The following is a 19,778-nucleotide window of genomic DNA, read 5'->3' as shown; positions in this document are numbered from 1 at the left end:
CTATAAATCCTGTATAATAATAATCGTAGGGATTACTACATTAATTTCTAGCTTCCCCAGCAGCCTATCAGCTATGAGTTGTGCATACTTACATTGTGCCAAGCTGGACCCATGTAAGTATGCAATATAAATAATTTGTGGAGTTCAGCTTTAGCCCTCTCTAGCTGGTGGGAGACATCCTTCAAAAGTCTGTAACGCAGGATGCATTCTATGGATTTCCTGGTCATGTGATCACTGTGATTGGCTGAAAGTCTCTCTCTCCTCTGTGTGCCTGTCACTCACTTCTTACAACTAATTATGTATTTGTCTCCCACTGAGCAGCATGGATAAACTGCGGCGAAGGGGGGGCAAGGGCTGTGGACCATCATGCAAGATTGCAAGATCAGAATCCACAGCACAGCAAAACAGGACTAAGTGCTTCATGCACATTATCCCTTAAGTAAAAGGAAGAACAGGAGATGTTTCTATTAAGATTTTCATTCTTAAAATATTCTTGTCTGTACATTGCTTATAAATATAGCACATTTACTATTGTTGTGAAGCTCACTTCACATGTTGAACCACTTCGGTACAGGGCACTTTCACCCTCTTCCTGTGCAGGCCAATTTTCAGCTTTTAGTGTTGTCACACTTCTTTGAATGACAAATGTGCAGTCATGGAAGGCTGTATCAAAAATAAATTTTTTCTTTTTTTTTTACACAAATTGTGATTTCTTTTGGTGGCATTTAATTTATTTTACTAAAAAAAATTGCTAAAAAAAAAAACGAAAAAAGACCGAAAATTTTGATAAACAAAACAGTTATTCTTAGTTTTTGTCAGTAAATTTCGGAAATAAGTAATTTTTCTTCTTCACTGATGTACGCTTATGAGACGGCACTGGTAGCCTGCACTGATGGGCACTGATGAGGCGGCACTTATGGGCACTGATGAGGCAGCACTGAAGGGCACTGATTAGGTGGCACTGGTGAGGAAGCACTAATATGCCGCACTGATGGGCTCTGATATGCGGCACTGATGAGCACTGATAGGCAGCACTGATGGGCACTGATAGGTGGCACTTAAGGGCAATGATAGTTGGCACAGATAGGCGGCACTGATGGGTAGCACTGATAGGCACTGGTGGGAGGCACTAATGGGTGGCACTGATGAGCACTGAAAGGCAGCACTGACTGGCATCACTGATGGGCACTGAGCGGTGTCACTGATGAGTACAGCTGGGGCTGAACTGATCATCGGGGCACTGATGATCAGTGCCCTGATTACCTATACAGGTCTCCCCTGCGAGGAGATGCCACTGAACAGCTCTCCCCGCCTCACACTCTGTCGGTGTGAGGTGAGGAATAGCCGATAAACAGCACTTCTGTGTTTACATGTGACCGGCTGTTATTGGACACAGCCAAACACATGGGTAAAGAGCCGCGTCATCGGCTCTTTTCTCAGATTGGGGTCGTCCTAGGAATCCCCGCACAGTGTGGGAGCGGTGACACTGGAGTGATGTCATATGACGTCATTTCACAACGAGAGGGGATCCCGCCTGCTGTCATTTTACTATACAGCGGGTGGGAGGTGGGTAACAGGCTAACCTTAACTACATTACTAAAAAAAATCCTATTGTTTGAAGAGAATAATATAAGAAGCCCAAATTTCAACAAGCCGAATGATCAGAGGAGTGATCCCCTCTCTCTATGTGCGACTGTGTGTGGAATTTCAATTATAGAGAGGCAGCCTCAAAGCTATTGCTGTGCCCTCTGTTTAGAATTGCCAGTAATGTGGGTGCATACTGTAAATATTTGATTGAAACATTTTAAAACACTGATATAAATTATCGGTTTCAAGTATTTTGTGTTTTCCTTTTAAAAATCTGTAAAATCCAAATGAAAATGTTGTGTGTTGTGTGAGTGTAATGGCTGCTACTGTATTAGTTTGCTAGGTGCAATTCAATTAAGATTTAGATAGATGTGTTCTAGTCCTCCAAGCATTGTTGCTACATTGTGCTACAACCTCATGGAATTAAAAACAGATATAGAGTGTTAAAAAATAAAAAATCTTCAAAAATGATCACGAAAACTCCATCTGGATATACTGATCTTACTTACTATGCGGTCTCTTTTCAATTGCAAACACCTGCGCAAGTGTGCATTGAAATGATGATTTTGGAGATTCAGCTAATTGCCACTTACACAAACACTTTCTTTAGGCTTAGTGATAACATTATTTGACCATCATGCTTGAAGATTTTCTGTGCAATTTAACTGACTATTAAATCCCAGAACATCTTTTCTGCATCTGGTTTGTTAAGCAGCCCGTATAGACATGAGTTGCAAATGAAACAGGATCTCGTGTCTATGGTGATGGACTGATGCTTTTTATAAGAACCACTTACCTCTTTCCCCATGTCTCTGCATTGACATAATTATGCTGACTGACCTTGAAAGTTTAAGTAGCAATCTGCGGCTTTTCAGCAATCTTCTGCCCTAAAGATGGTTGGGTCATGCTTGCACATCTGACTAACCTCTAATGTCCTAGGCAGCCTGTTAACCTTGCATACATTTTTTAAGCAAGTAAACACTTTTCAGCAAATATGACCAAGAAGATCAAAATAAACGACCTCCAACAGTTTCTAACAGTTTGTTGTGAAGCAATTGAAACTACTGTCAGACTTAAAGCGGAAGTACAGCCTAATACCTTAAATTCTCCCCTGCAATCATTAACCACTTAACGACCGCCCGCCCGCCGCAGTTTTACTGCGGCAGGTTGGCTCTGTCCCGTGAAACGATGTAACTGTACGTCGCTTCACGGGACCACTAGAGGGGGACGCGCACGCGCCCTTTCACCACAGGGGAAGTTGATCAGCAGGTCTGGCAGCCGTGATTGCCGCTGGGCACCCATGATCGCTCCTCATGGAGACAGAACGGCGGTCTGCCGTTGAAAACACAGCAGACCACTCTCTCAGACCACCTACCTCTTATTTAGGAACACAGGTCTCTGAGTTCATGCAGATAGCCCACCCCCCCAGTTAGAAAGCACCCCCTAGGGACACATTTAACCCTCTGATTGCCCCTGGTGATTGCCCCTGGTGTTAACCCCTTCCCTGCCAGTGTCAATAGTACAGTAACAGTGCATATTTGTAGCACTGATTACTGTAATAATGTCACTGGTACCCCCAAAAGTGTCAAAAATGTCAGTTAGGTATCTGATCTGTCCGCCGCAATGTCGCAGTCCCACTAAAAATAGCTGATCGCCGCCATTACTAGTAAAAAAAAATAAATAAATAACTAAAAATGACATAAATCTTTCTCCTAGTTTGTAGATGCCATACCTTTTGCGCAAACCAATCAATATACACTTATTGGGATTTTTTTTACCAAAAATATGTAGCAGAATACAAATTGACCTAAAATGATGAAAACATTTGATTTTTACATTTTTTTTTTTTAAATTGGGAATGTTATATAGCAGAAAGTGAAAAATACTGTTTTTTTTTTTTTTTTTTTTTTTTTTTTCAGAATTGTCTCTGTTTTTTTGTTTATAGTGTAAAAAAAAAAAAACAAAAAAAAAAAAACAGGTGATCAAATACCACCAAAAGAAAGCTCTATTTGTGGGAAAAAAGGACATCAATTTTTTTTTGGGAACAGTGTCGCGCGACCATGCAATTGTCAGTTAAAGTAACACAGTGCAGTATCACAAAAAATGGCCTGGTCATTAACGGGGTAAAACCTTCCGGTCCAGAAGTGGTTAATGCGAGCTGAGTTCAGCCTTATGTGTCAAAATGAAAAAATCCCAGTTTTTCTACCTTTATTTTGCAGTATTCAGTGCTGTCACATGACTTTAATCCCTCCTCCTGCCGAGTCCAAGAGCAGCAAGTGGGTGTGGTTACTGAAAGCTAGTGACATCACTTCCAGGGAGGAGCACTGTTCCTGTGTAGCCAGTGAACGTATACAGAATAGGAGGAGCTGATCATAGGTTCCCGCCCAGTGTTCTCTCATTAGTAAGGATGCAATGTACATCCTAATTCATGAGTAGGGATGATCGAACGGTTCGGGTCCACCATCGGTTCGGCCTGAACATTGGGTGTTCAAGGTTTGGCCGAATTTAGAACTTTTTGCCCAAAAAGTTCGGAATTCGGCACTCAGAACCGACCAAAATGCAATGCTTCAGGAAATGGGCTTTAAAAGCCTGTTATTGGACCAGAACCATTAGCAAAAGCCAATTGAGGGGGCAGGAGAATGCTAGGAATGTGATTGGAGTGACTAGGGGGTCCCTAGACCAATCATTAGTGAATACGCCCCCCAGTATATAAGATCGCCCCTGCCATATTCCTAGCATTGGTATACTGGACATGGAAGAGAGTGGAAGCAGTTCTGTTAATTTTACTTTAAAAGTGTAATTTAGCATTTATTAGTGTGAGGAAAGGGATATCTAGTGTAGTTAGAGTGCTCCTTTACATTTTAGTTAGCTTCAAAAATTTAGTTTCTGTAGGGAAAGTGTTAAGTGTAAGGGGACCGTAGTGTAGTGTAGGGTTAACTGGCAGTGACTGCTATGGCAGGGTGACAAAACCCTTCCATAGCAAGGTGACCGCTATAGAGAAATGATCATTTCTCTGAATTGCTTCGGCACAGGAATATGGCTTCTCACCAGCGAAGCATTTTTCATGCTGCAGGGGCTGCCACTGCCAGTGCTTTTTTGAGGACATGTTTGATGTCAGACATGACATCTGAACATGTGTATAGGGGGTATATATACACATATATGTCTGTATATATACCCCTAGACATATATAGGTGTGATAGTAGCAGAAATATATGCTTGCGCTAATGAAATCATTTACAGTAATATATTTCTGCTACTATCACACCTATATATGGCTAGGTGTCTATATACATATAATTATGTGTGTATATATACCACTATACACAAGTTCAGATGTTTTGCCTGCCTCAAAAGAACCCCAAAAAATGCCAAAAAAAACGCTAGCGTCAAAAAAAAAAATGCCCAGGTGTGTTTTTGCTGGCATTTTTTGGGGGTTTTTGGAGGCAGGCAAAACATCAGAACTTGTGCACAGTACCACTATACACAAGTTCAGATGTTTTTCCTGACTGCAAAGAACCCAAAAAAATGCCTTCTATTAAACCGGCAAGGTGTTACAGCAGCGAAGCCAACCCCCTGAGCTGAAAGTTTTCTAATACAAACAATCTTTTTTTTATGGTTCTGGACATGCTACAGAGCTGAAACTTCACATGTACACTTTTTAGACCCCCCAGATACGAAATCCAAAGTAAAAATCAAAAAAATCTCTTTTTTTTTTTTCAATAATTGGCTTTTTTATCAAAAAACAATTTTTAAGAACTTTTTTTTGTGTGATTTTGTGTCTGGGGGGTCTAAAAGGTGTACTTGTGAAGTTTCAGCTCTGTAGCATTTCCAGAACCAGAAAAAAAAAGGATTGTTTGTATTAGAAAACTTTCAGCTCAGGGGGTTAGCTTCTCTCCTCGGTTTTCACACCTTGCCGGTTTCAAAGCAGGCATTTTTTTGGGTTCTTTGCAGTCAGGAAAAACATCTGAACTTGTGTATAGCGGTACTGTGCACAAGTTCTGATGTTTTGCCTGCCTCCAAAAACTCCCAAAAAATGCCAGCAAAAACACACCTGGGCATTTTTTTTTGACGCTAGCATTTTTTTTTGGCATTTTTTGGGGTTCTTTTGAGGCAGGCAAAACATCTGAACTTGTGTATAGTGGTATATATACACACATAATTATATGTATATAGACACCTAGCCATATATAGGTGTGATAGTAGCAGAAATATATTACTGTAAATGATTTCATTAGCGCAAGCATATATTTCTGCTACTATCACACCTATATATGTCTAGGTGTGTATATAAATATATGTATGTGTGTATATACACCACTATACACAAGTTCTGATGTTTTGCCTGCCTCAAAAGAACCCCAAAAAATGACAAAAAAAAAAACGCTAGCGTCAAAAAAAAAAATGCCCAGGTGTGTTTTTGCTGGCATTTTTTGGGGGTTTTTGGAGGCAGGCAAAACATCAGAACTTGTGCACAGTACCACTATACACAAGTTCAGATGTTTTTCCTGACTGCAAAGAACCCAAAAAAATGCCTGGCAAGGTGTTACAGCAGCGAAGCCAACCTCCTGTGCTGAAAGTTTTCTAATACAAACAATCTTTTTTTATGGTTCTGGACATGCTACAGAGCTGAAACTTCACAGGTACACCTTTTAGACCCCCCAGACACAAAATCACACAAAAAAAATCTCTCTTTTTTTTTTTTTCAATAATTGGCTTTTTTATCAAAAATGACAATTTTCTAAGAACTTTTTTTTTGTGTGATTAATAGTTAATGGGGCATGACCCAGAACCCCTTGGCACTTTTTAGGGGCATTTATTGGGTTTTAGGGCTTAAAAATTGTGTTTTTTGATTACCGAAGTTCGGGTCCCATTGATTTCAATGGGGTTCTGAAATCCGGGCCGAACTTTCGGGAAGTTCGGATGTTCTGGCCGAACCAAACTTTTCAAAAGTTCGATCATCCCTAATGAAGAGATAATAATTTACGCAGGACATGGGGGGGGGGGTATGCACATGTACAGTGTAGCTGTGCTGGGTTTTGACTGAAGACTATCATAGGAGAAAGAAGCTGGACACGGGGGGGGGACTGTCAGTGTAGCTGGAAGTGCTCTGGGGTCTCAGCTCACAGTCTACAATGATCATAGTACAGGCAACCACACTATGTTTCCACTTGTGTGACTTGTAATGCGACTTTGGACATACAAAGTCACATGACAAGTCACAGCCCATTGATTTCAATGGCACCCATTCCCATTTATGCGACTTTGAAAATCATTGACTTTAAAAAGGTACCTGTACTACTTTGATGCAACTTTTGATGCGACTTTGATCCAGAGAGTGTAAAGTTGGATCAAAGTCACATCAGAGTTGCACTCTAAATAGCAGTAGTGGAACGTAGACTAAAGCTTCGTTTCCACTAGTGTGACCTGTCATTCAACTTTGGACACACAAAGTCGCATGCCCATTGATTTCAATGGCACCCATTCCCATCTATGTGACTTTGAAAATCAGCGACCTTGAAAAAGTACCTGCACTACTTAGAGTGCACCAAACTGTAGAAAGCATTCAGTCCTCACAGTGCGGGTATAAGCCAATCAGGGGGATCTAGAGATCTACGGTATGCTCACAATGCGTGCCTCAATGTGATGACAGATTGGCCCTTCCCCTACGTGTTACGCCACAGGGTCACGCTTCCTCAGGGGGATCCCCATGATTTTCTTATACCCACACTATAAGGACTGAATGCTTTTTACAGTTTGGTGCACTCTAAGCACTAGGAAAATGTGAGTGTTTTTATATTTAGTGTTTAATAAACTGGTTGTTTTTAAAAGATAAAGCACTATGTCCAGCTTTCTCTCTTTATGATTTGGGCGTATGGAGATAAGTGTACAAGAAGGAGGATTCTTAACTCAAGATTGCCACCAAAGGAGTGAAACAGCATAAAACAGATCCCCAGAGAGGGACAAACGCGCATATAGACCATTGGTTGGTCTTATCCCCCAGGTGAGGACACATCGGATGAGGGGATTATCACTAATGCATGTGGATGATTGGAGCACATAGTGGTGAATACTAATTAAGAAAGTAGTCATTTGGATATGTGAACACAAGCATTTTTCTTTTTTTTTTTAAAGATTGAGCATATGCAAGCAGAGTCATACAAAAGGACACTTTATGGACTGATACATTGTTTGTTTTGTATTGGTAATGTTATACAGTATATGGTTTGATATGATATGCTGATTCTAAAAATTGCTATGCAAACAGATTTAAAGGAATACTAGCACATTAGCATTTTGGAGCACGGCACCACTTTGTAATATAATTTTGCACATTAATACACATTTAGAGGGTGTGCATAGGTACACCCATTTTAAATTGTAAATTTACTGATCTGGTTTTGTTTTTTTAATTCATAAAAGTGTATTTTTTCCCCCAAAAAATTACAACGACCGTCATTTTATTCTCTAGGGTCTCTGCTAAAAAAAAAAATATATATATATATATATATATATATATATAATGTTTGAAAGTTCTAAGTTTTCTTTTTTTACTTCTAAGCAGCAAGTGTCAGAAAAAGGATTCGTTTTTAGGGGTTAAAAGTACACATCAGTGAAAATTTTAAATTTAGTACCAAAAGACAAAAAAGTCAAGATGTTCGAGGCATTATTTTTCCATTGTGGTGTTTATATTGTCAAAACTCAGTTGAGAATATTTTTATATAGCAATAGCTTTCTGAATGCTGTGGGTAACTGCACTATCAGTGCTGATCTTTGAACTCTAGTCAGTACGTCTACGTCTACATCAATATTTCCCCTTGTCACAAAGAAAATGAGTGTGTACAATACTGCTTACTTTGTCTGATATCCGCAGCTCCACAGCTTGTTTACATGGTCCAGCCATGCAATCATGTGTTCTACTGTGCTAACATAAACTAATACTATCATAATTAAAGGTAAATAAATCCAAACTATCTCATGCCAAAATAATTATTCTCATTTTAATGATTGCACAGGCTTAGATATTTTTTTAGCCATGGTTGTATGCGAGGACATAGCTTAGTACTAAGAACATTAAGTTTTGAAATTATTTGTTTGGTGTCATTGTCAGGTAATGCAGCTATGTTTCCTTGCTCAAATTGTAAAGTATATTGATGTAATGATTAGGATTGCACCAATACCAATACTGGTATCAGTGCTGATACTAAGTATTTGCACGGGTATCGGTACCCGTGTAAATGCTCCGATACTAGAAACTGATACCTTCAGTTTCGTTTTTTTTCAGCTGTCAACAGGGGAATGTTGGGGAATGTAACAAAAGAATTCCGGCAGTTATCGGTTGTTAAGGAGCAGGGCCGCTGCGTCCATAACAACCAATGACGTTTCAGCTGTCCCCGCCTCCTTCATCCTTCCCACCTTCTGTCACTTCTGCCCTTTGCCTCCTCCATTCCCTCATGCCAGCTTTGCTGGGTGCCTTCCCCACCTCCTCCTTTCTCTCCTGCCTCTCATCTAGCTGCTCCTCCGTTTTTTACCCAGCTCTTACATCTGCTCCCTTTCTCCCTGGCCAGGAGCTTGTTGTTGAGCCATGCATATGAGATCCTATCCACACAAAGCAGCATGTGAGTAGACAATCTTAATTCCACTTGACAATAAGGCCCCTTTCACACATGCGGACTGTTCAGATCTGCCTGAAAAACTGACATGCATCTCTATGGGGCAGCAGATGTCAGCGGCGATATGTCTGCTGACATCCGATCTGATCCAGTTACGTCAAATCCGGACGGATGGAAACCCTATTTTCCATCCGTCTGGCGGATCGGATGATAACGGACAAGCGTTCCGTTCTCATCCGATTCCTCTATAGAGGACAGCGGGGATCTGACACCTCCGTCTCGACACACAGAGCGGAGACGGAGCTGTCATCCGTCTGCTCAGCGGGGATCGGTGGATCAATCCCCCGCTGAGCAGAACGGCTCCATCGAGTCGTGTGAAAGGGGCCTAAGGTGAACTACTTTTATCAGCTAGAACTTTGTTTAGTTTTCTCCTTTGCCCAGTGTTTCCCATGTTTGTATGATACACACAAGCTTGGCATAGTATATACAGTAGTATTTTGGTATTTTATGCAGAGACTGTATGTTATCTCAATTCAAGATGCCTGTACTTTAAGGGCTTTGCACTTCAAGAACTGGTGGTTAGATATGGTTTTATGCATTTATTAATTCAATAAATAGCAATCAATTTATTTATACTTTTACTTAAGTATTATTATTATTACCACCCCCTCTACCCAGTTTTCCTAGGCAATAGGTATCGGTACTCGTACTCGGTGTTAAAAAAATGGTATCTGTGCATCCCTAGTAATGATATCCTACAATAATGTAATGCCTTATAATTACAATATAACATTAGAGCAAGAGCAATAATTCTAATGCAAGACCTCCTATGTAATCCTCAACTGGTAACCTGTAAAAAATGTGTAGCCTATGGAGATTTTTAAGTATCGAAGTTTGGCGCCATTCCACGAGTGTGCATATGTTAGGTCTCTATTGACTCAGCGTAACATCATCTTTCACATTATACAAAAAATTGGGCTAACTTTAGTGTTTAGTTATTTTTTTAATTCATGAAAATGTTTGAAAAACTGCTGTGCGCATACCATGTGACATAAAAAAATTGAAACCACCGCCATTTTGTTCCCCTATTGTCATTGCTAAAAAAATATATAATGTTTGGGGGTTTTGAATAATTTTCTAGCAAAAAATTATGATTTTTACATGTAGGAGAGAAATGCCAGAATTGGCTCCGTATGGAAGCGGTTAAGACTCAGCTGATGTTAACTTAACTATTCGTTGTAGCAGCAGCTTATCATGTATAAGTTCACATAGCTACAGCAGATCCCCACCTTCATGACTAAACTATGTGGACGTGGAGAAACACATCAGGGGTGTGGCCTGGATGGGGATGGGCTGAGGCTGCTTTGAAACTTGAGCTTTCTTGGAGTGCAGTGGTTTGGATTTTCTTTGCCTTGTGTGTGAACCTCTGGAGCTTGCAATGGAGACCTGGAGCAGCACCCAAAGTTCTTTTGGTTAATTGCTCTAGATTACCACATTTTACAGTGAGACAACCAATGTATTAATGAATAGAATTCAATTAGGATTTGATAGACATCAAACATGATATTGATTGTCTGCCTTGTCTCCTTAGAAGAACTAATGTAGCCTAGGTATGTTTTGTTCCAAACTGATTGCTATTCTCTTGTACATTCGTGTAAATATTTATTATTAATGAGGACTATATAACACAGCCATCTCTTCTCCATGTAGCAGGTTTTCCAGGCATTGGGCCTAATGTGGGTCTGCTATTGTTACCGGTTACCTCTCCAGCCCATGTAAGCTTCGATCCTGGGTGTGAGAACTGAGACATTAACAACTCCAGCATCTTTGTTTTGTTGTTTTATTGTAGTTAAGGGGACGGGAGAAGGGAATGAGTGGGATACTCATTTAGGCTCAACTAAGAACAACTTGGGACTTTATCCAGAAAAATGTCTGTTAACGCTGCCTTGACGCCAGCCGACGCTAGTCAACGCTCACTGACGCTTAGAACACACTGTAACTTGAAAGAAGTGCTGAATCCTCGACTTTAAGTCCAGAAGACTCAGGACTGTGGAGTATTGAACTACTGACACTGCTGCACTGCAAAGTCACTGACTACTCCCTCCAGCCTTGCACTGGCTTGAGGTAGCTTGTTGTGAATTCCTGTATGGCTGCAACTCTCAACTGGTACTCTGTACAATTCAGGGCCCAAACTGCAGGTGCCCCCTTTACACTTTTAGCTCTTCATGGTCCACTGACTATGCACCCCCTCTGTCACTTCAGGGTCCTCAACCAAGGTACCCCCTTTACAGCTAGCTGACACTGGATCCCAGAACCTCTTCCGGAGTGGTCTCCTCTAACACTTCAGGCAGACCCCCAGGGGCAATCCTCAGTACTCACAACCTGTGTAGGCTTTCCTGGGACTGGACCCCTCTCGCTCTCCGCTGGTTCTCGGCACACTGGAAGTCATTCGCTCCCTTCAGACTTATACCCTTCCCCAGAATACTCTGCGGCAGAATCCGCCACTGCCCTATCAGAAGCCTCCGATAGAGTCAATGGGGAGACTCCCCCTTCTCAGGAGACACACTAGGGAGCCATGACAACCTATCTGACAAAAGAAACATGGCCCTGCTGTTAGGTAGACAAGGCCTTCTATGCATTTACCTAACACCTACCTGTAGGGTGCTACATCCATAACAGGGGATGTGTTTTGTATTCCATGTAAATAGCAGATAGCAATGCAAACTGATAACAGTCCAAAAGCACAAAGTACAGAATCTTAACAGCTCTTTTTTTTTGTACTTGTCAAACAGATATAATAAAGCACTTTCAATGGTATATTTAACCACTTGCCGACCGCCGTACGACTATTTACTGCGGCGGTCAGCCCCTCACAGGCAGAGTGACGTAGGTCTACGTCGCTAGCCTGTGAGGGTCTAGGGAGCGAGCGCGTGCCCCCGGAGGCGCGCTCCCGCTCCCGAGTTGTCACGGACCCCCCCCCCACGTGTGACCGGCGGACCCGATCGTAGGCCGGTCACTCGCAATCGCCGCTGCAGAGGGAGAAAGTCAGGCGGCTAATGTAAACAAGCCGCCTGTCATTCTCCCCGGTGTATGAATGATGATCATACGGTTCTACCATGTAGGACCGTTGATCACTGTTCATACATCTCAAGCCACAGCCAATCACAGTTAGAAGCACGCCCCTAGGGACACACACAGCCCCTCCCTCTCAAAAAAAAGTTAACCCCTTCACTGCCAGTGTAATTTTACAGTAACAGTGCATATATATAGCACTGATTACTGTAGAAATGTCACTGGTAACCCCAAAAGTGTCAAAAATGTCAGTCAAGGGTCCGATCTGTCTGCCGCAATGTCGCAGTACCGCAAAAAAAATCGCAGATCGCCGCCATTACGCGTTAAAAAAAAAAAACGACAAAAATCTTTCCCTTTGTTAGTAAACGCGATAACTTTTGCGCAAACCAATCAAAATACGCTTTTTGCTATTTTTTTTACCAAACATATGTATCAGGAAACAAATTGGCCGGAAATGTAAAAAAATTTAGATTTTTACATTTTTTTTGGGGAATTTCATATAAAAAAATGTGAAAAATATTGTTATTTTTGCAAAATTGTCGCTCTTTTTTTGTTTATAGCGCATGATCAAAAAATCGCACAGGTTATCAAATACCACCAAAAGAAAGCTCTGTTTGTGGGAAAAAAAGGACGTCAAATTCGTATGGGTACAGCGTTGCACGACCGCGCAATAGGCTGTTAAAGTCACGCAGTACCGAAACGCAAAATACCCCCTGGTCAGGAAGGGGGTAAAATCTTCCGGGGCTTAAGTGGTTAACAGACCAAAATGGAGCAAGAAAGAGAATTGTTTTGTTACAGTTTATCTACACTTTAAGGACCCTGCTAATGGGGTTTAATGACACCAGGTCTGTATCCTGTGAAAGGTGCAGTGAGCAGGAATGCCTAGTGTAGTCAAGAGATTCAAATCTGACCAGTTTGTCTCTGACTTCCGAATTTTGTAAAAATGGGGATGACAATGAACTCAGCATGAATCCCCATTTTCCCTAGTTTGGGGTCCTTTAGATCTCATTATAATTGCAGGGGTTACTTGCCTATATTAAGTCCAACTTCAACTTCATAAAAAAGGAGTGTATTGATACCCCAAACTTTTTAAAAAAAATTCTGGATTGAATGCGGAAAGATTAGAACCCCTGCTAAGTTTTTCTGTGATCCAGGGCTCTATTAGAGAGATGTTTCCTCACTTTCTGTGGTCAACCTTTGATCAGACAGGAAGTGAGGGAATATCTGCAACAAAAAAAAAACATACAGGAATAAAAAGCTGACAGAGGGCAGCATCCTCCTACTTAACTTGAAAAAATATTTTTACTTTCATCTGTTTTTGGCTTATAGAGACACTTTATCTACTTCCCGTCTTTAAGATGTACCTACCTGTACGTCCTCAGACAGGAGCCATGATATCTGGACCATGACCATAGCTGCAGCCATTATCCAGATATAATTTTCTTCAGCAAACAGCTCCCTACAAAATAAAAGTGACCGAGCGGCTATGCAGCCTCTAAATCACTTTTACAAGTCCCTCTACCCCTGCCACCTGAAGCCTTTAACAGGCCTGGTACTAATGCAACTTAAGCCCCGTACACACGTACGGATCGTCGTCATACAAACGTCGGCGGACGAAAGATCTGCCGATTGTACGCGTGTTAGTATGGTGCCTCCGACAGCTGTCTGCGCACAATCCGCGGACAAGAGTCTTTCTTGCAAACATGAAAATTTTTGTCTGCGGACACCAGAACGGACGATTGTTCGCCTGTCAGTACAGAAATCAGCCGACAGACCGCAGATTTGCAAGACTGGGCATGCTCAGAAAATAAAAAACACAGGGAAAGCTAACCATTACATGACATCACTTCTGCAGTCAGCTGAAGTCTGCGGACAAAATTCTTGTGCTGTCCTTGTGCTGTCTTTGCACTTTTCAACAGACACCGACATCCCGGGGAGAAAAGACGAACGTTTGTATGACGACGATCCGTACGTGTGTACGGGGCTTTATTGCATTAGATGCCGTAGACAGGATGAAAGGAACTTCCGTTGTTCCCTCTGTGTTGTTTTGGAGGATTTAATCACTTCTGGGTTCGGTTTTGTTGTTTTCAAGGTGTTACTGGATTGTAAGGCGGTCAATCAAAGTTCAGTTGGTAGACCCCAGATTGCTCCAGAAAGAGGACCTGTCATGGCAGATGCTATTACAGGGGATGTTATTCATCCCTTGTGATAGCAATAAAATTCTATAATAAAAAACTGTAAAAGAAAGTTTAATAAAAAAATATATAAATAAATAATAAAACATTTAGAGTGTCCCTGTCCCCTGGTGCAAATGCAAATGTATACACATGTGATCCTGCAGGCATATGCATATCGCCATGAACATCAGAATCACTCAGGGCAATAATTCTAGCACCAGACCTCCTGTTTAACCCAAAACAGGTAAGACTTTTAAAGCCTTTTCTACGGATAATTTATTATTTTGCAGTGTGTCACCATTCCACCAACGTGCAACATTTTTTGGTTATTATATTGTGTTTGTATGCACTACAATTCATTAAAGTGTAGTTTTCCCTGAAACTTTGCATTTGTTAAACTAGTTAATATTCAGTTAATATAATATATAATTAATACTAGTTAATATGCCTGCAGTACTGAAGATTTCTGCAATACATACCATGTTCTGCGGTGAATGACACCTACCATCATTCAGTCCATTTTCTCAATCAGTGCTACCTCTATTGTGCAGCATCCAGGACCTGCTCACCATTGAGGACAGAAGAGGACCTGTGATGTCACACAATAAAATGAATGACCCATTGTAAAAAGGTATGTATACTTTCTGTATATTTTTTTTTTTTTTTTTTTTAAGCATGCTGGGGTGCAGCAAGAAAGGGGGGAAAAGTGGGGAATCAAGGACACTGAGTTGTGCTTTAATATGTTTAACCTAACTATTATTAATTAACTGTCACCAAGACTAAATATGATAATAATAATAATATTAGGAAAAATTAGATATGTGCTGATGTGCAAGAATGTTTTACTTGCTGGATACAATCCATTATCTTCTCCATACTTTACCTCTGTAGCAGCTGAACAGAAAAAATGTGCTTTGCAGACACATAAAGTATATATTGTTTGCACCATTTATGTCCCTTGTTAGGCTTCATTTACACTGGCAGTGTCAAGCCTTCATTTATATGCATTTGAAGGGCATGTCGAAATGCATACAATATATACAGTACCCATGTAATGATTTTTTTAATGATATCGTTCAAATTGAGTGCTAATCTGCTTTTAAGTGCCATCAGTTTACATGTGTTTTGGGGGAATAGAATATGGTGTGTCCAGGAACTGATTAGAAACTCTATGCGCGGCTAAACCTGCATTTAAAGTAGAAACATCTAAATGCAGGAAAAAGTAATCTGAGAAGCATAAAAAGTGTTTACACTTCTCAAATATCTTTTCCTGCGTTTAGAAAAGCTAAATGCAAGAATGCAAGTTTTAATGTAACCTCAAGGTTAAACTACATGGGCAATTTTAATCTTATGCTAAAGAATGATTTAAAGTAGAACTAAATTAAAAATAAATATTGCCAAACAGGCAGAATCCCATGCATATACAGCACTAATGTCATCCTGCACCAGCCAATCAAGAAGGGCGAAGACTGACACCTGGAAAAATCTGGGGGGAAGATGCCAGCACCTGTGACGGTTCTCATGGACATTGGCATGAGGAGCAGAGGCAAATATTCCTGCCTTTAGTTCCACTTAAACCTCACGGTGACTGATTTCAGTGTGTTTCTAATGAAATCACAGCCAAGTAGAGGTTAAGTAGCTAAGTAGCATGATATCAAAAGCGTTCAAGTAGTTTAGCTCTTAAGATTTAATCAAATAAATGGATTTGCCATGTTAAATCTGGCCATAGACATAAGGTAATCATTGTTCAATCGGAACATTTCTGTCTACATTAGATAACAATGGATGCCCCCTGGCTGACTATTCTCTGGGGGAGAAGATCAATTTGACAGGTTTGAAAACATCTCCAAACGCTATTGTTTCTCCGGGAAATGACCTAGTATCAGGCTGTTGTCTGCTCCCTCCTCCTTTCTACTTCACTCACATAAACCCCTATGTTCTAATGAGCTGAGCATACAATCATATATGACAGACACGCAATAGACATGTCAATAGAAGGTCATGTCCCACCTCCCCTTTGTGACTATAAATTGTCAGGATAGAAACATATGGCTACCATTGTAGACCTCAACTTCTAAAAATGCTAGCTGCCTGGCTCTAAGGTTGAGCAACTGACTTCAGTACTTCAAATCTGAACTCTGGTCAGCATTTAGAAAAAGGTATTGTATGTCTCCCTCTTTCACCAGATAGTAAGGCTAAAATGCTTGTTTAGTGAAGGCCCCCTTCACACCTGAGTGTTCCATAAATGCAAGCAGAAATGTTTGTTCAAAGAACTCGTGAAAAATGTGCATCACACTTGCTGTGCCATTATTTTTAATGGCACCCCAAACGCAGTTAACATACGCCCATTTTGTCATGTGACAGAACACATGAAAAATGTGCCAAAGCATGCAGTAAAAAATGTGGACATTTCTTTGGTGTGTTGATCACACGTAGGGTAGCCCATTAAAGTTAATTAGCTACCCTATACTGTCGTGTGAAAAACACACAATAAAATTGCGAAAAATGTGCATGAGCGCAAAGCAGATGTGTGAATGGGGCTTTAAGGAGGGTATAGTAAAGGATACTTACCTTATTCCTTGCTCACCTGGCATTCAGTCTTCTCTACTCCCAGAATTTGGGTGGGCCCTCAAAATCCTCACAGACAGAGCTGATCCTCCATTATATGTGATGACTTTGACAAATGGACAGCTGCATGGCCAGAGAAGATCAGCGGGTTTGTAGAATAGCCAAGTCTTGGGGAAGAATAAGGTAAGTATTCTTACTCTTTACACCCCAGCTTCGACTATCTTAAAGAGGAGCTTCAGTCTCCCCCCAACAAATTAAAAGTCAGCAGCTACAAATACTGTAGCTGCTGATGATTAATAAAAGGACACTTACCTGTCCAGGGGTCGAGCACTGTCCTCACCCGAGCCAGTTCTTTGGGTCCTTAGCATCAGCATCCTAACTAAGGAAAAACAAGCTGTGAACCCTTGCGGTTTCACAGCTGGCTTCCCATTGTCCATGCAAGAGTGGCGTTGCGTTTTGTTAATGGTCCCACAGTCTTCTTGGATCTGTGATGTATTCCAGAAGACTGTAGGCGAAAGGGGGGGGGGGGCTTCCACGTGGATGCCCTAGGCGATCAAGGCAGAAGTGGAAGTGGGCACCTGTCAAAACCAGGTACCCACTCCCTCCCAACCTCCAAAACAAAAAGGTACCAACATTTTAAAGAGGAGAGGGGGGGGGCAAATAAGTGGAACTTTCCCTTTTGGGTAAAGTTCTGCTTTAAGATTTTTACCCTTACTATCTGGGGGGAAGGGAGGGGGAGAACGCACAATACATATTTTTAATTGGCTGACTAGAGGTTAGCTTTAGATCACTGACCTGGAATTAGTATGCCCTTTTGACTTTTCCTGATCTTCACGTCTTCCTAAAATGACAGGTTTTCTTTAGCCTGAGAAGCTACACCGCTTTGGCCACAGGCAAGAACCCTGGAAATGCTATAGCAATGGAAATCAAATGTGAATTATCCACAGACTTTCTAGTCTACAAAGAGTTAATAACTGCACTGTGGATTACATGCTATTATGACATATGCCATCAAAAGCCACTAAACTGTTCATAATAAGGTGAGTGGCCCTGCTTTATCTGATGTATTTCACCAGTGACCTCAACAACTCTGCTATTAATTCATGGTAACCTCTTTTACATGCATCCAATGTAAGTTTTACTATCTCACCTGTTCTCTTCCATCTGTTTGCTACGGTAGAAAATGAAGGCAGTACAAAAATCATAGTGTGCTATCATATGTACTAACAAAACATGAAAAAATCTATTTTTTAGTAATGCACCCATACAATTGAAATCAAATGTTTCCTAATTAATTTAGCAGACGCAGATACATAAATGTAGTCTTATGTAATAAAGCAGTACAAAGTGCTATAACCCCCCAACAAACATATTACAGTTTACAGTATTTAGATCAGCTACAAGAATGCCGATAGTTTGCTATTAGTTACTGCAATCTCTATACAGACTCTTTACTTTACAATGTGTTAAAGCTTGCTATTAGTTACTGCAATCTCTATACAGCCTCTTTACTTTTCAATGTGTTATTAATTAAGCCTAAAAAAATTAAAAATCACTTACCCACTGCCTCAATACATGCATGTTCCCTGACATGTGCATTCCCACAACTGGGCAGCATTGCTACAAGTATGAATGAATATGTACAACTTGTTAAAAAAAAAAAAAAGATTTTCACATTATCCTTCTGCGATCTGATTCTTGAAACACACAGGCACATAGCCATCAAACACTTGGAAATACATTTTGCAAAAATGTAAGCCCATATGTAAAGACTTCCCATATCAGAAAAATCTGTGACTCTTTTTGCTCCAAAAAGAAATAAGAAAATGATAAAAAGAAAAAAAGAAAAAAAAACAAAAAACAAATCATTGGCATTAAGAGGGTTACTGTATTCTCTGATCACAGAGCATCTCCATTCCCTGCTCCATGTGGCTGTGTCAAGAGGTTGCAGTTTAAGGATTCCTGGAAAGATCTGTCTATATAAAAGTATATAGAGAGAGAACAAAAAAAAAAGGATGCTGACTGTTACCTGTAGAAATTCACATTCTTGTCTCCCTTGACCACCGTGAAGAATACTTTGGCTCCAGCTGTCCAACAGAAGTGCACTCCAACAGACGAATGCATGTATAGATGCTTAGAGAGGGAGAACATAATTGAGAGGGAGGTGGACTTTCTGGTGATGCTGCCAGCACACAGTACAACCACACCATGGGTTTTTATCCTCTAGGGAATACATTTAAATACTTCTCTCCATTGTCACCCTCTAGATTTGCAGTGGTTGACAGGTGTGGAAATAATGGAATAAGCAATGAAGCCTTGGAGGGAAGGCGTTATTATAGATTGAGCACAGTAAGGGGCTGTACGGGGGCCCCCCAAGCAGCACAGCTCATTTCACACTCTCCAAAGTCATGCTAAAAATTCTGTCTGCTCCCTGCAGTCACATTTATTTAGAGGGATTGGAAGAGAAGGACTGCCAGAAGAAGAGTCTGGAGAAAAAAAAAAAAAAAAATGAAATGAAGTGTGTTAGGATGGAATAGAGATAAAGGACAGCAGCTTTAGGGAAAAAACAAAATCCATTCATAATCTTTGTATCTTTATAGACCCGGACTCTTTTGTATTTTTTCTATCAGGACAAAAAAATAATTCAGGAATATTTATAAGATGTAGAGGGAAATCTGATTTATACAATCATCTCCTTTGGTATCTTAATAACAAGAAAGCTGTTACAAACAAATGCAGTTAAATCCAGCAGGGAGCACCA

At 40.7% G+C, this 19,778-nt stretch overlaps 1 protein-coding gene across 1 annotated transcript in view; it reads right to left on the bottom strand.

Moving 5' to 3' along the window:
* Positions 1–19,443, bottom strand: part of LOC309554281 (neuropeptide Y receptor type 2-like) — a 140,665-nt gene extending 121,222 nt beyond the window's left edge. The window contains exon 1 of the mRNA XM_082255925.1: positions 19,047–19,443. The gene's annotated coding sequence lies outside the window, so the exon portion shown is untranslated. The remainder of the gene's footprint in view (positions 1–19,046) is intronic.
* Positions 19,444–19,778: the final 335 nt, after the last annotated feature.

This window comes from Pelophylax lessonae (assembly GCF_965119305.1).
Source record: "Pelophylax lessonae genome assembly, chromosome: 4".
NCBI classification, from domain to species: Eukaryota; Metazoa; Chordata; class Amphibia; order Anura; family Ranidae; genus Pelophylax; species Pelophylax lessonae.
The sequence above is the reverse complement of the archived record's forward strand: the minus strand, read 5'-3'. Positions and strand labels throughout refer to the sequence as shown.